The sequence below is a fragment of the Cavia porcellus genome, unplaced genomic scaffold, assembly GCF_034190915.1.
Source record: "Cavia porcellus strain 051 isolate PalLab524CR breed Dunkin Hartley unplaced genomic scaffold, mCavPor4.1 scaffold_19, whole genome shotgun sequence".
Classification (NCBI taxonomy): Eukaryota; Metazoa; Chordata; class Mammalia; order Rodentia; family Caviidae; genus Cavia; species Cavia porcellus.
The window spans coordinates 29,132,138-29,147,541 of record NW_026947502.1 but is presented as its reverse complement, the minus strand read 5'-3'; the positions used below and the strand labels follow the sequence as shown (position 1 = coordinate 29,147,541).

Here is a 15,404-nt window from a genome sequence, read left to right as displayed (position 1 = left end):
AGTTAGAAGTAAATTGAGTAGTGGTCATTTTACCTCTGCTTGATAATGCAACCAAACAGGAGATAGAATTAAAAGGCATGGAAAGGAATTATTTCCTGGTGATTTTGAACACATGGGGTCTGTCTGAGACTGATACCAGACCACAGCCTGGCATGAAATGAGTTTCAACATCTGCACTATAAAAGGTCTTGATAGCGGGGGCATGTAAATATGACCATTAGTGTGTAGTACTCCAAATTCCTGCAGAATCTGGAATAGGAATCTCCTTTAGGACAGCCAACACTGCCTTCTCATCAAGAGCCAGTGATTACTCCACCTTTCCTGTCTGTGCAAATAACTCATTGCATAGCTTTGGGGATGGACACTCAATATCATTAAGTTCCCTCTTTCTGTGGTCCCCAGTGTGTTCTTTATACTAATAATTTCTTCAGTACAATAAGGTGTTCCTTGAAGAAAACATTTAATGATTAAGTCAGTTTCTGAAGCCCTGAGATCAAAAAATAATAGGAAAATGGGTTTTAGTACTGAAAGACTTCTCAGAAACTTTAGTACACTAATGATTCTGGGTATTGTCACTACCTAAAGGAGGTGTTTAATACACAGCATTTATCAGTGTTGGAGCTTTAAAAATGATACTTTTAAATCACCTTCAAAAATCACCTCAAAAGCAAAGCTTCTCTTGGCCTTCTGACTTTGTCTTCATTTTCCAGTGAGCCATGTAATACAAATCATAATTGCTTTTCTCAAACAAACCATAGAAACAGAATCCCTTTTCCTTAAAGTCAGCTATAGACCTAAAAATACTATCATAATTTTCTCCCACATTTCTGTGTAAGAGTTTTGCACAAAGAAGTCAGGACCCTCAGTTAGAGAGTTCTTCGGCCCCAGTGAAATGCTGCAATTGAGGGGCTGAGAAGAATATAAACAAAGAGACTTCACTGAGTTTCTCTGCTGAGATTTTTCCACTATCCTATACTATTCACCCAATCACATTTCTCCATGGTTAATCATGTTTCATCAAATATCAGGGCTTTTCTTGTATCATTGGATCTTCAATAATAAAACTTCTGTGTATGTAAAATTATGATCAAATGTATTTGTTACACTTTTCTCTTGTTGCTTTGTCTTTTGCTAGAGGTGAATCAGCCATTACCTGTGTATTAAACACCTCTGTTAGGTAGTGACAATACCCAGAATCATTAGTGTACTAAAGTTTCTGAGAAGTCTTTCAGTACTAAAACCCATTTTCCTATTATTTTTTGATCTCAGGGCTTCAGAAACTGACTTAATCATTAAATGTTTTCTTCAAGGAACACCTTATTGTACTGAAGAAATTATTTGTATAAAGAACACACTGGGGACCACAGAAAGAGGGAACTTAATGATATTGAGTGTCCATCCCCAAAGCTATGATTATCGGTGGCCATGGACTTTTCCCATGAAACCATTCTCATTGAGCCAGTGTCCTGCAGAATACAGGTAAATAGAACCAGAGAGGCAACTGGGCATGAACTTAATGGGGCGAGGGATTAAACAGTGCTAAAGGTTACTCTTAGATTCATCATGCATGCATTTATTCAAGTGTTTGCTGAGTGTCCCAAATGCCAGGCAGTACACTAGTCCCTTGGGTTATAGAGAATAATAAAACATTGACTCCTGCTCTCAGGAGGCCCATAACATAGAAGAGGCCAGAAGACACATACATGGAGACAGAGGGACCAATGTTCAGAATTATACAAGAGAGCACAGCGATTGAGCAAATAGGATAGACATCCTCCCAGGCTGGGAGAGTAGGGATAGATTCACTGAAATTGACTATGAAAAGATGTTCACAGTGCTCAAGTGCATAGAAAGCCATACAAGCAAGGGAATTACATGAGTGGAGGTCCAGGCCTGTGAAGAGCACAGCAGTAACTGGGGTATTTGGATAGAGACCTCATTGGTAAGCATCACCCTGATCACAAAGACATATCCTATCATGAGAAGCTGGGAATTTATTTTGCAATATTAGAACTTAAACAAAGATGTCCAAAGTATGGCCTTTGACATGCTAGGTACTTTGAACTGCAGAACAGGCCTCAGAATCAAAGGCTCTGAACATTCTCTCTCTCTCTCTCTCTCTCTCTCTCTCTCTCTCTCTCTCTCTCTCTCTCTCTCTCTCCTATCTCTTTGGTAGCAGAAAGAGTGTGTTTGTGGTGAGTCCTGTCTCCGTATTTCCATAAAACAGGGACAACTTAGTAGGAAAGAAGACTAAAGGGGATAACATCCCCAGAGTCCAGACAAGCCTTTTTCCAGACAATTGTCGGTTCCATTTATCTTCCCCCAAAGCCATTTAATCTTCCTTTAAAATTTCCTTCACCACTCATTCCTCCCTCCCATATTAAGAAGTGATGTAAGCCTCTAAATCTCATTGATGAGTCCTTACTTTTCGTTCTTGAAATGCTCCTGTGCCTATACACACAATAAATTTGAATGCTCTTTCTCTTGTTCATTTGCTTTATTTTCAGTTTATTTTATAGAATCAAACACTGGATGAAGAGAATTTTTAGGGTGAAGAGAATTTTTTTTTGTTCCTACACTTGCATTGAAGATGTTAACAGAATACATCTGTACTGGTCACTGCTCAAATGCCAATATTTGAGTTAGTAGAAAGGAATCAGATTTATTCAAAGGAAGCCCCCAAAAGAATGAAAAAACTATCACCTTCAAAGCTCTGTTTTAGCAGATCTCATGGACACAGAGAGCTTTCATACAGAGAGAAAGGCGGAATAGGGCAGAATGTCAGGCTGCGTCTGTGCCATCTGGGGCATGCATTATCTTTTTTTTCCCTTCTGGACATAACATCATACTTCCTACTACTAGTTTCTTTATTTTGTTCAAACAAATAAAGCGTTATGCTTTAAGTTAAAGTTCACAGCCATTTGTAAGCTTCATGTTAGTTATACACAAAACCAAAAACTAAGGAAGAACTCTCTAAATGTCACCAAATGTTCTGGCTTCTATAAATCTAAAGATTATTTAGTCATTAACAACTTAACCATCTAGAAAGGACTACTTTTTAGAACTCAGAATGCAATGCAAAAAGTCATAATTCTTGCTAATGATGTAGGGAATGAAAGTAAAGATAGCTCAAAAGTACAACTCCCAAAGGGCAGGCTACTGAAGTGGGGCGGGAGCTCAAAATCTATCTCACCTTTTAAAAACATCTGTTTACTCTTCCTTCCCTTCCTCTTCTCGCCTCATTTGTTCTCTTTCCCATTTGAACAAATTTTTCCCCTACTTCCCGATATTTATATTCCATTTTGGCCCTCATTTACCCTTTGGGTTTCTCACATAAGAAAAACAGTGAATATTTAAATTTGTGTGTCTGCTTTATTTCATTTAAGATTATGGTCTTGTGATACATCCATTTACCTAAAATGTCTTACATTTATTCATCTTTATGGCAGCATAGTATTCCATTGTATATAAATACATTTTTAAAATTCATTACTCTGTTGATGGGTAAATGGGCTATTTCTGAGATTTGACTACTAGAAATTGTGCTACTGTAAACAGGAAGGAAAAAAATAGAAACAAAGCTTTTGGAAATGGAGAGGGGAAGAAGGCATGAAATGAAAACAAAGGCATGAAAGGGAACAAATTTCATGGAAGGCATGGAATCCGGACAGCAGAACTAAGATACGTTATGTGCAGGTACAGATTCTCCATGATGAATGTGATCATTTTGTATGGAAAACATAGTAATAAAAACACAAAAAAGTGATCATCTTTGATGTACGAAGATGCATGATTTTATAGAGTTAAACTGGAAACACAAGAATAATGCAGTGAAAGCATTATTTGGGGTGAGAAAACAAGCATATCCATCCTAAGATGAGAAAACATTGTGGGGCTCCTAGTTTGCAAGAAACAACATTTTACATTTTCAGATCATTTTTAATTAACCCAGTCTCTACTTACTGCTTATTTCAGGAACAAGACAAAGCTATTAAGCAACTGATTGCCAAGCTCTCATGACCACTAACCATTACAGGTAAAGGCATTAGCGATTGTGAGAGGGTTGCTGATTCACAACAGTGGGGATTGGTGATTGTTACTTTGCAGTTAGATACTGCTTTTCTTGCAAGTGATTCAGATCACATTTAATTGGGAGAACCTCAAAGGGCAAAGGAAAAGATTCATTTCTCTCAGGAATATGTTAAGAATATTTACAGTATTTGAACAGGGTCAATGAATTTTCCTGTCTCCACAAAAATATCATGGCTGCAAACTATACCAGCTTGACTCTGCAATTGATGGAATCGGATAAATAGGGCAGAAACACTACTTTCAAGGGATGGTACCTTCCTTGCTTAAAACATAAATCTAGCCAAAAGTTAAGAGGTCCACATTAAATTATAGAGTACTGTAGGGTAATGATGTTTCCTTAGAGTTTCTCCATGCATTTTTGAAAGCCAAGATATAGATGACTGAGAGAGAGAGAGAGAGAGAGAAAGAGAGAGAGAGAGAGAGAGAGAGAGAGAGAGAGAGAGAGAGACAGAATCTACATTCTGTTCCTACGATATGAATAAAATGCAAATGATGTAATCAGTTCTACAGAAAAAATATTTAATATCAGCAGAGTCAGAATCCACTCCAAGGAGCAGAATCTGATGGGAATGATGGGAAATATGAGAAAGACTGGAGAGGGCAGGTGGGACTCCTGGCTCAGTGTGGCATAAACTGGCAGGCAGGGACCAGCGGTGTGGAGGAGTCTGACGCAGCAGTGAGAATCTGAGCCAGCAGCCTGTGAGGGAGGTGAACAGGCACTGTGCTGTGCTACACAGACAACAGAAGCAGGCAGGCAGGACTGCTGTCTTATTCCAAACAGCTCGGGGGTAAACTCCAGCAGGAGAACGGTCCTGGGTCACTTACTGCCAATGTCCCAGAGTAGAATGAGGGAAGCGCCATCCAGTCACAGCAGGAGAGAGGCAGACAGGAAGAATTCTGCTGAGAGGTAGGGGATCTGGGGCCACCTGCACTCCACACTGAAGGCCACCAAAAACTAGTCTCAGTCCTAAATACAAAGAACTGGAAGCATCAACCAGTCTGAGATCAGTAGTGACTTCAGCCTGGTAGCATAAGTGGGTAAGCAGCCTTGGCCTGCTGCAGGACAAGGGCACTTCTCCCACTGAATGGCCAAAGTGTAAAAGGACACAGTCGTATGGAACAGAAAAAACTGTGCAAAGTCTGGAAGAGCCAACTACAAGTCAGTCTGGGAGTCACCCTGGTCTTTCCCTACTTGTGGGCACTACAGCAACTGGAAAGCACTGCAGAGACAGTCATGATAGGGACAAGGCGCTGTCCAGAAGATGGTCCTCTTCAGATGAATGAATCTCCCACATCCGAGGCCTAGGTCAGCATCTCACCCAGCACAAATCCCACTGCAAATCTGGTGGCATTACCCAGCATATTTCTGCGATCTAGCTTGGACACTACCACAGAGCTGTGGACATTGGAGGAATTTTCTTTGCTTTCTTCCTTTGATTGGTTTTCATTTTTCTGTCTGGTTGAGTCTTTCTTTCTTGTTTTCTTTTTTCGCTATTTAGGCTTGTTATTTTTCTTTTATTCATTTTCTTTCTCTTCCTCCAACTATCTCTCTTTATTTAATGATATACTTATTGTCTCTTTTCTTTCTAGTCCACTTCAATATTCTTTTTCTTTCTCTGGCATTCTTTTTCTCCTGTGTAAATCCCACTTTCCAAAACTTGTGTGATCATCCTTTGCCCCCAGCCTTGCTTCTACCAAGTCTGGCCTCATTCATCTCTATCTTGCCTCTTATTCCTTTCAAATCTCCTTACACAGGGTAAAGCCACTTTACTAAGGGAAAAATCATTGCCTACAAATTCCTGGTATATGTTGGATTTTGTCATCCAACTGTAGAAGTTGCTCTTATGCTTAAAGGTTTCAGGTCAATAGTTACACAGTTTGTCCGTAGCTAGACTGTGCCTCATGATATTCCTATTTTTAATTCTACTACCTTGGCCAGGATGTTATACCTGTTATAGTTAGTTTTTCTCCCTTCTATGAAACACTGTGATTGTCTGGGATCATAATCATCACTGTGCTCCAGTATCAGAGGACTGGTGCTGACTCAAATAGCAACTTCTCATCCTGTTGAATCATATTGGATTTTATTGTATGTGATAGTATAAACAAAATGTTTTATAGACAAGGAGATAATATAGTAACCTTTGTTCATTTTCTGTTAGTTGATTCTGAACACCCTGTGATACTTTCATTTTCTTGAATGGTTTAACATTGTCTTTTTATGTTTGATACTATAGTATATGAAGGTATACTCAATTATTTCAAGGAAAGAGACACTATGATAGCTACTGTTATATCGGATTTTCTTGTGGTGAAGCATTATATTGCTTAAACTGTTCGTTTCTGAAAACAAATTTGGAAAGTAGATTCTGGGGATATACACAAAGACCAAGAACCAGCCATATCAAAAGGAATTCTCAAAGAAATAGATATTTCCTAGGGAATCATCAATACAAATGATAAAGTTATCTGTCATAAGAAATATACAAACATCAACAAGGAAAATAAAAAACAGAAAATGACAAGATGCAGAAATAAAACACAAATCCAAGCAATTAAGAATGAAAAGGGAGAAATCACAATAATCCTACAGAAATTCAAAAGATTATTAATCCTCAATTTGTATTTTAAGGACCTGAACTTCAATAAGATGAAAAACACAGAAAAAAATGGACATATTACTACGCACAAGCAAATCTCCAAAACTAACTTAAGAAGATATAAAAATTCTAAATAACACAGTATCAGTCAATAAAATTGAAAATGTAGTTTAAAACCTACCAAAAAGAAAAGCCCAGGTCCTGATAGATTCACTGTTAAATTCTGCAAGAAATTTAGAGAAGAACTAATGCTACTAATGCTGAAACTCTTTAAAGAAATTTAAAGAGAAGCAATACTTCCAAAATCATTCCTGGAGGCAAGTATTACTCAGATTCTAAAACCGGAGAAGAACTAAACAAAAAAAACAAAACTCTAGGTCAGTCTCCCTAATGAACATAGATGCAAAAATCCTCAATGAGATACTGGCAAACAGAATGCACCAAATCATCAAGAAGATTATACAACATGACGAGGTACGGTACTTCCCAGGGACGCAGGGATGATTCAAAACTCACACACATTAAAAAGTGTAATGCACCACATCCACAGAGCCAGAGGGAAAAAGAATCACATGATCATCTCAATAACAAGTATTTGACAAAGTCCAACACCAACTCATGAATCAAGTCCTACAGATAATTAAAATAGATGGTTTTTTTTTATCTCAATCTGATGAAACCATCTGTGACAAACCAAAGGCAACATTATAGAAAATGGTCAAACCCTGAAATCTTTCACTCAAAAATCAAAAACAAGACAAGGATATCTACTATCACTACTCCTACTTAAAATAGTTCTGGAAACATTATCTAGAACAGTTAGACAAGAAAATGTAAAAGGCATAAAAAAGATAGGAAAGGAAGTAGTAAAATTAGCATTATTTGTGAATGACAAGATACTCTACATACAGCTAGACCCAAGCCTCTCTCCGTGAGTCTGTGCCATTTGCAGACTGAGCAGGGAGAAAACCAGGGGCCTCATCAGGAGGTGAAACCAGCACCATCCGCAGGCTGCAGCCAGACTGGGAACAGTCACACTCAAACCTCTCTCCTTGAGTCAGAACCATTTCCGGACTATTGAGGGAGAGACTCAGGACTCACCAGGAAGTGATCCTGGCTGGGAAATCATATCATTTTCATTGCTTTGTTGGGATGGATTTTATTCTCTTTTGTTTTGATTATGTTAAATCTGATGGCATGTGTAGATATTTGAAAGAACAAGAACTATTATGGTAGCCATTTTGGATTTACTAGTGGCTTGTTTTGAAGTCTTTTATTGCATTCACTGTTTTGACTTTAGTATTTTTATTCTATTCTGTGTTCTTCAATTTTTACTGTTTCTGGAAGTAGCTGTAGCTAGTTTGAAGACAACAAAAGGCATTACGTTATCTGTTGCTGCTTTTGTATAAAGTTTTGAAGTCCTATATCACTCATATTGGTTGATTTTTGATTGGTATTATTTCGTTTTATTTTTTCTTGGTTTTACCCTCTTTAAAATATTAAAAAGATACTCTACATAGAAGACCCCAAAAGCTCCACCAAAAGACTTGTAGATTTAATAAGCAAATTCAGAAGCATAGCAGGATGCATAGTCAATGCTCAAAAGTCAACAGCATCCCTATACATAAGTAACCAATTCACAAAGACAGAAATTAAGGAAAGACACCCTTTAAAGAAGCACCCAAAAAGTGACGTATTTAAGAAATAATCTAAGAAAGCAAATAAAAGATCTATACATTGAAAATTGCAGTAGTATGAAAAGAGAGAGTGAATAGGGTATCAGAAAATGGAGAGATCTCTTGCTCATGAATGGAAAGAACATAGTGAAAATGGCCCTACTAGCAAAATTTTTATACTGATCTAATGCAATTCTAATCAAAATCCCATTAGCATATCTCACAGAACTAGAGAAAATATTATTAAAATTCATTTGGAACCAGATGATACCTATAATAGCAAAAACAATTCTGGACAACAAAGACAATACAGAGGGCACCACAAGCCCTGACCTGAAATTGTACTACAAAAGTACCATGATAAATCAGCATGGTACTGGTCAAAAGAAAAAAGAAGAAGAAAAAAAACCTGACCCGAAGATCAATGGAACAGAACAAAAGATGCATATACAACTATAGACACACTAAGCTACCTCACCTTTGACAAAGGAGCCAAACATGTTCACTGGAAGAAAAAAAATTAAAGAAAATAATTCTCAAAATCATTTGGAGCCAGAAGAAACCTAAAGTTGTCAAAGCAATTCTGAGCAACAAAGGCAAGGGAGAGGGCATCAAAATATCTGACTTGAATTTCTACTACAAAGCTACTGTGGTTAGAAGAGCATGGCACTGGCAGAAAAATAGACCTGAGAATTAATGGAATAGAATAGAAGATGCAGAAACAACTCCAAACACCATCAGGTATCTTATATTTCACAAAAGGACCAAAGAAGACAGCTTTCTGGAAGAAAAGATAGACTCTTTAATAAATGGTGCTGGATAAACTGGCTTTCTCCATGCCAAAGACTACAACTAGACCTATGTCTCTATGTACTAAACTAAAATCAAATTGGATCAAAGATTTAAACATTAAAACAGAAACACTAAATTTGCTGGAAGAGAAAAGAGGCAGAACTCAAAGATATAGTTGTAGGCAAAGATTTCATGAACAAAACTCCAGTCACATGGGAAATAATAAAATAGTCAAAAAATGGAATCTCTTCCTATTAAAAAGAATCACCAATAGAGTGGAACAACAACTCACAGTGTGGGAAAAAAAATTAGCCAGTTGTTTCTCAGATAAACATATATCTAGAAAATATAAAAAATTGAAAAAATCAGATGTTTCCCCCCCCAAATTTAAAATCTCAGTCCCAAAATGGGCATCTGAGATGTATATACACTCCTCAGCAGAAGAAATACAAGCAGAAATAAGTATATGAAAAAAATTTACAACATCACTGATCATTCAAGAGATGCAAATTAAAACACTGAAATGCCACTGCATTCCAGAAAGACTGACTACCATCAAGGAATCAACCAATTACCAGTTCAGGAAGGGTTGTAGAGAAAAAGGAATACTTTTCCTTTGTTGGTGGAATTTAATCTGGTGCATTCAGTGTGAAAATCACTTAGAATATTCCTCTAAAAATTAGAATTAGAGGTTTGATTTGACCCAGCTACTCCCCTTCTGAGTATCTTCCTGGAAGAATTAAATACATAATACGACAGCAATATGTGAGCACCCCTGTTTATAGCAGCTCAGTTTGTAATAGCTAAATCTTGGAAACAACACAAGTGCCCAGCAACCAAGGAATGGTTAAAGAAGACATGGCTTTTTAAAATGCAATGAAGTGCTACTCAGACATAAAGAAGGATAAACTTGAAATATTTCTTGGTGAATGAATGCAACCTTGAGAGCATACTTTTAAGTGAATTAACCTGGACACTTGTGTGGAAGCATTTCATTGTCTCTTTGGTGTGAGAAACTGGAAGAGTAAATAAGTACCAAAATGCACAATGGATATTGTGAGACAGGAAGAAACTGTTCAGAAGAAGAAAGGAATTAGAGAGGGGGAATGGGAAAAGGAAAGAAGAGAAAATAATAAAAGAATAAAAAGATAAATTAGAAACAAAACATTGTTAATATGGAGGGGAAGAGATGTTGAAGTGAGGAGAGGGAACTGGGGAAAAAGAGGAATCAAAATATATTACATATAGGTACAAATTCCCTATGATGAGTATGATATTTATTTGTATTTAAATTGTACTAATAAATTTGATTTAAAATAAAGAAACAATACAGAGTCTGATGGGGCCCTAGAGCTGGTGACATAGTTCAGAAATGGTACACTCTAATGAAAGACACTTCATCTTACTTAAAGACATAGAGATAGCCAGAAGATCTGGTGCCTAAACATTGCTTATGGGGCAAGCAAAGGATACTGGCTTAAGAACTTCCCAGGACTAACAATTATAGTAGCCTATCTTGCGCACATATACAAATGTGGAGGAGATGGATATATTGGACCTTCACACATCACAGACAAGAAAGTAAATGGGGGCAGCCAATTTAGAAAATAGTTGGGCAGTTTCTCAATGTTTTAATGTCGATTTACAATACAATCAGGAAACTTCACTCTTAGACATATCCAAGATAAATAAAAATACACCTATGCAAAAACTTGTACTCAAATATTCATAATAATTTGATTCATAACAGCAAAATGGTGAGACAACCTTAATGTCTATTAATAAGTAATCAATGGATAATTCAGGTTATTTTTTTTTACCCAGGAATATTACTCAACGAAATTAATCATGAATTATTGATATGAACTACAACATATGTGTACTTTAATGTAGCATACTATATGAGGGAAGATATTAACAGAGTTGTATGATTCCATTTGTATGGCAGATGTCCAGAACTCATAAAGCTACAGAGTTGGAAAGCAAATTAGTGATTTCTTAGGACTTTCTTAGGCAATGAGGCTCAAGTGAAGAGAAATCTAGTAGATCTAAAGTATTTTTTAGAGACTATAAAAGTGTACTAAGCCTAGATTGTGCTGATAGTTGCAAAAGCTTGTAACTATGCTTAAAAATTGCATTGCATACATTAGATTGTAATTTGTATGGAAAAATTTATACCAATAAAATTTAAATGTTTTGCATTATAAACAAAAATAGAAGAGAAATTGAGATGAAATAATAACTTTGTAAAAGGAAGGTTATAAGTGTAAAATGCAAAAACAATGGCCTCCAAAACTAAATAATAATAACTAAAGGACAAGCAGAGGGCAGGGTCCCATGAAAAATATCAAGAATTTAAAAATACTTAAAATTACACTTCATATGGGGTTAAATTTCCATGACTATAGCAAAATGCCTGAGAAAATCAATTTAAAGGAGGAGAGGTTTATTTTGTCTCATGTTTTCAGAAGTTTCAGTCAGTGCTCAGCTGGCTCCAGTGCTGTCAAGCTTGTAATGAGTCAGAAACACCATGGCAAAGAAATGAATGACAGAGGGAAGCTGCTCACTTCATGGTGAACAGGAAGCAAAGGTAGAGAGGGGGAGCAGAGGGAATGGGCTGAGGCCAGGATGTAGTTCCCAAGGTTATGTTCCCTTGGTCCACTCCCTTCAACTAGATGCCATCTCCTAAATTTCCATCGCCTTCCAATAATACCATTAAATTATCTCATCAATGCAATAATTCACTGATGAAGGTGGAGCCCTTATGATCCAATCACCTTCCAGGGCACTGCCTCTGAGCACTGCTATATTGGGAATCAAACAATCAATGCACAAGTCTCTGAGGGACATTCTAAATCCAAGTCATAAGAGTATGAAATGTACAAATCTATATTAGGGATACTAAATTGCATGGAGAAGGTGGATATGATTAGAGCTTGATATATTCATGTATGGAAATGTCACAGTTAAACCCATTAATTTGTGCAATTAGTGTACATTTCTAGTTGTAATAAAATAAAAGCATCAAGATCTTGATTAAACTAATGTAGCATTACAAAGATGCAAACTCTTCCCAAAGTAACAAGCCGTTTAACAATTCTGTTGAAAGGTATAGCAACATTTTAAAACAGAGTCTCAAATTTATTTTAAAGTTTATAGAAGAAAAGATAAGAATACCCATGAAAGTCCTGAAGAGGGGTGCAAATGAGTCAGATGAGTTCAATAGATGAAAGACAGACAGATAGAATGATAGATATAGATATAAAGCGCACATAAGCTCTGTGTATTTGTTAGAGTGGAGGAGAAAACACATGATGCTCTAAGTTAGAATAACTAAAAATAGTTTAATAAAATTCAGTTGTAAAATGTGGGCAAGGTGTAGGGAAATCACAAGGAATTGTGTGGTTTCCCTGCTAACTCTCAAATTGTTGAACATCAAAGAGGCTCCAAGGATGGGAGAGGAGGCAGTGGTCAGTTGGTTCTAACAAGGGGACTGAGGGGCCTCTAGAGGTCACTGACCTCTGTCAGGGGTTACAGACACATTCAGGAGCACTCAGAGAGAGGCCAGGAGAATCAGTACCTCTGCTTTCCTCTCTTTCTTTCCTGTCTTCTTCAGCAATCTCCGAAAACCAAAATCAGCCAGAGGGAGAGAACAAGTCAGCATCTCCTGAGAATCAGCCATGCTGCAACTTGAGGGACTGACCAAGAAAGCAACGAGCCAGCCCTCCTGGTAAGTGGTGCAAGCCACTGACACATCATGGAGAAAACAAGCCAGTGTCTCCCGTGAGGCTACTGGTGCATGCGCTGAGTGAGAATCAAATGTCCCATGCCCACCCCCATCCCTGTTAGCAACTGGATTGCCTCCAGATCAGCCTGGGTTGATAGCAACTGAGGCACATAGAGCAACTAAATACTTTTATTGTTGGGTTGATTATGCTGACCTGGGGCCAGAGGTCTGAGCATCTCTTGGGAGGATGACAGTATGCAATACGGCAAATACAAGGGATTTCCTTGTATATTCTCTTTGATGTTTTCACAGTTTTGGTTTGTTCTGATTAATTGCTCTGTTCTATTCAATATTCTGTTTTGATTGGTTTTATAGTGTTCTGTTTTTGGTTTGATTTTGCTATTCCTGATTGAATGGACAATTATTGTGAAGATAAAGAGATATACTATGATAACTATTATTAATATCCCGGTATCTTGCTCTGAAGTGCTGTACCATTTTCACTGCATTGTTTGATTGGCTTTGTTCTGTCTTGTTTTGTTGTATTTTACTATCTTTACAATAAAATTTAAAGAAATCAACCAAAAATCAAAGACAAAAGTTTGACTGCAGTTCTTTCATATCATCCTCCCAGTGCTGAGGACGGGATAGAAAGCAGGGAAATGGACTCACAGGAATGAGTGGAAAGGCATGGGATCCAGGGTGAAGGAAAACAGTGCTGTTGCCACATAGATAGACAAAATAAAGGTGGGTAGAGTAGAAAATCTAGAAATAGAACCAAGTATACTTGGAAATTTTGTAAGAGAAAATTAGATGGGAGAAGATCGATTTGCAATAAATGGTATTGGCACAACTGAATAGACATTTGAAAAATGACAGGATTGTGTTCATAATTCACACTATCCATCAGAAAAAGATTCCAAATGCAATAGAAATTTAAATTTGAAAGACTAAACTATACAAAGATTAAAATGAAACATAGATAAATTCCTTTTAACCTGGGAGTAGCAAGTCTTTTCTTCTGTGACTCACAATCCAGAAGTACTAAAAGACTTATAAATTTAACCACTTAATTTAAAAAATATTTACATAACAAAGCACCATAAGCAGCCAAAAATCGACGGAAATGACAATTGAAAATATTTGCAACTTACATCAGAAAAGGCTAATTATGCTAATACATTTTAAAACCCTCTAGACAGAGACAAAATAGGCAAAAGACATAAATAGATCATTGAAATAATAACAAGTTCTTACACATATGAAAATAAACTCAGCTTCACTCATAACAAGGAGAATGCAAGTTTAAGCTACACTGAAATGCCATCTCTTATCAGATTGGAAGAAATCCAAGGGTATAGAAACATATTGTTTGCAGCAAAACCGTCATTCTCATCTGTTGTTGGTAGAAGTTTAATGTGTTCAATTTCTGTAAAGAGAAACTTTACACTTATTAACAAAATCACACATGCACTTAACCTTTGACCAGCAAATCCACTTCTAAGAATTTACCCTGAAGATACACTTCTATAAATAGGAAAACATAATCATTTTGACACTGTTTCTGAGCACAAAATGTCTGGAAACAACATAAATGTTCATCATTCAAAAGATGATGAGTAAACCAGTCTCCACTGGAAATTAACATACAACCCTAAACACTAAAATAAAAAGAGCTCTCCACACAGATTTTGAACTAATTTTGGCATATTTGATTAGCAAAAATGTAAGATATTGATTGCTGCTTATAATGTTACATTTTTTGTCAAAGCCAATGGGAAATGTGTATTATTTTTACAAACAGGAAACACTGGAACGATACATTAGAAACTAATACATGAAGTGTGATAAAAAAATATGTTGAAAGGTTAAATTGAATATATATAAAGTTATATATATATATATATATATATATATATATATATATATATAAAGTAAAAGGCACATTGCCATTAATCTCTCTCAAAAATATTCCCCCTCACTTTGAACACACTTATTCCCTGATTCTTGTCATGTTCTGGCATTCTCTCCTAGGAGCATCTTCAGTTGAACTTATCATGGCTGCCTTGGAGTCCTGAATTCATTTAGAAACTGATTTTCCTAGCTGTCTGACTTTGAAGAAGATCCAGAAACCACACAGTGCTGAAACCAGTGAGTAAATTTGCTGAGGACATTTTAAACGTATTGCTTTTATCAGCTGTCTTTCCATTGGATGGATATGAAGTACCATAAAAATATGGTGAAGGGGCTGGAGATTTAGCTCAGTGGCATAAGCGCCTGCCTTGCAAGCAGGCAGTCATGTGTTCGGTCCTCGGTACCGATAAAAAATGAAAAAGACAAGAATAAATAAATAAATAAAAATATGGTGAAAGATTAAAACACAGTGGCAGCATTCACTATATTTTTGATCATACTTCATAAATACACAAAAATGTAAAGAAAAGAGAAAATCTAAAAATAGAAATTAAGATGAGATAAACAACCTTGCTTATATACTAAATTTGTAATATTACCACA

At 36.6% G+C, this 15,404-nt stretch overlaps 1 long non-coding RNA gene across 1 annotated transcript; it reads left to right on the top strand.

The window, feature by feature from the left end:
• Window positions 1-3,887: 3,887 nt before the first annotated feature.
• On the top strand, window positions 3,888-15,146 carry LOC134471714 (uncharacterized). The gene is made up of 3 exons (XR_010041302.1): window positions 3,888-4,036; window positions 12,777-12,890; window positions 14,922-15,146. It is a non-coding gene; the product is annotated as an uncharacterized LOC134471714 (long non-coding RNA).
• The last annotated feature ends 258 nt before the right edge of the window (window positions 15,147-15,404 follow it).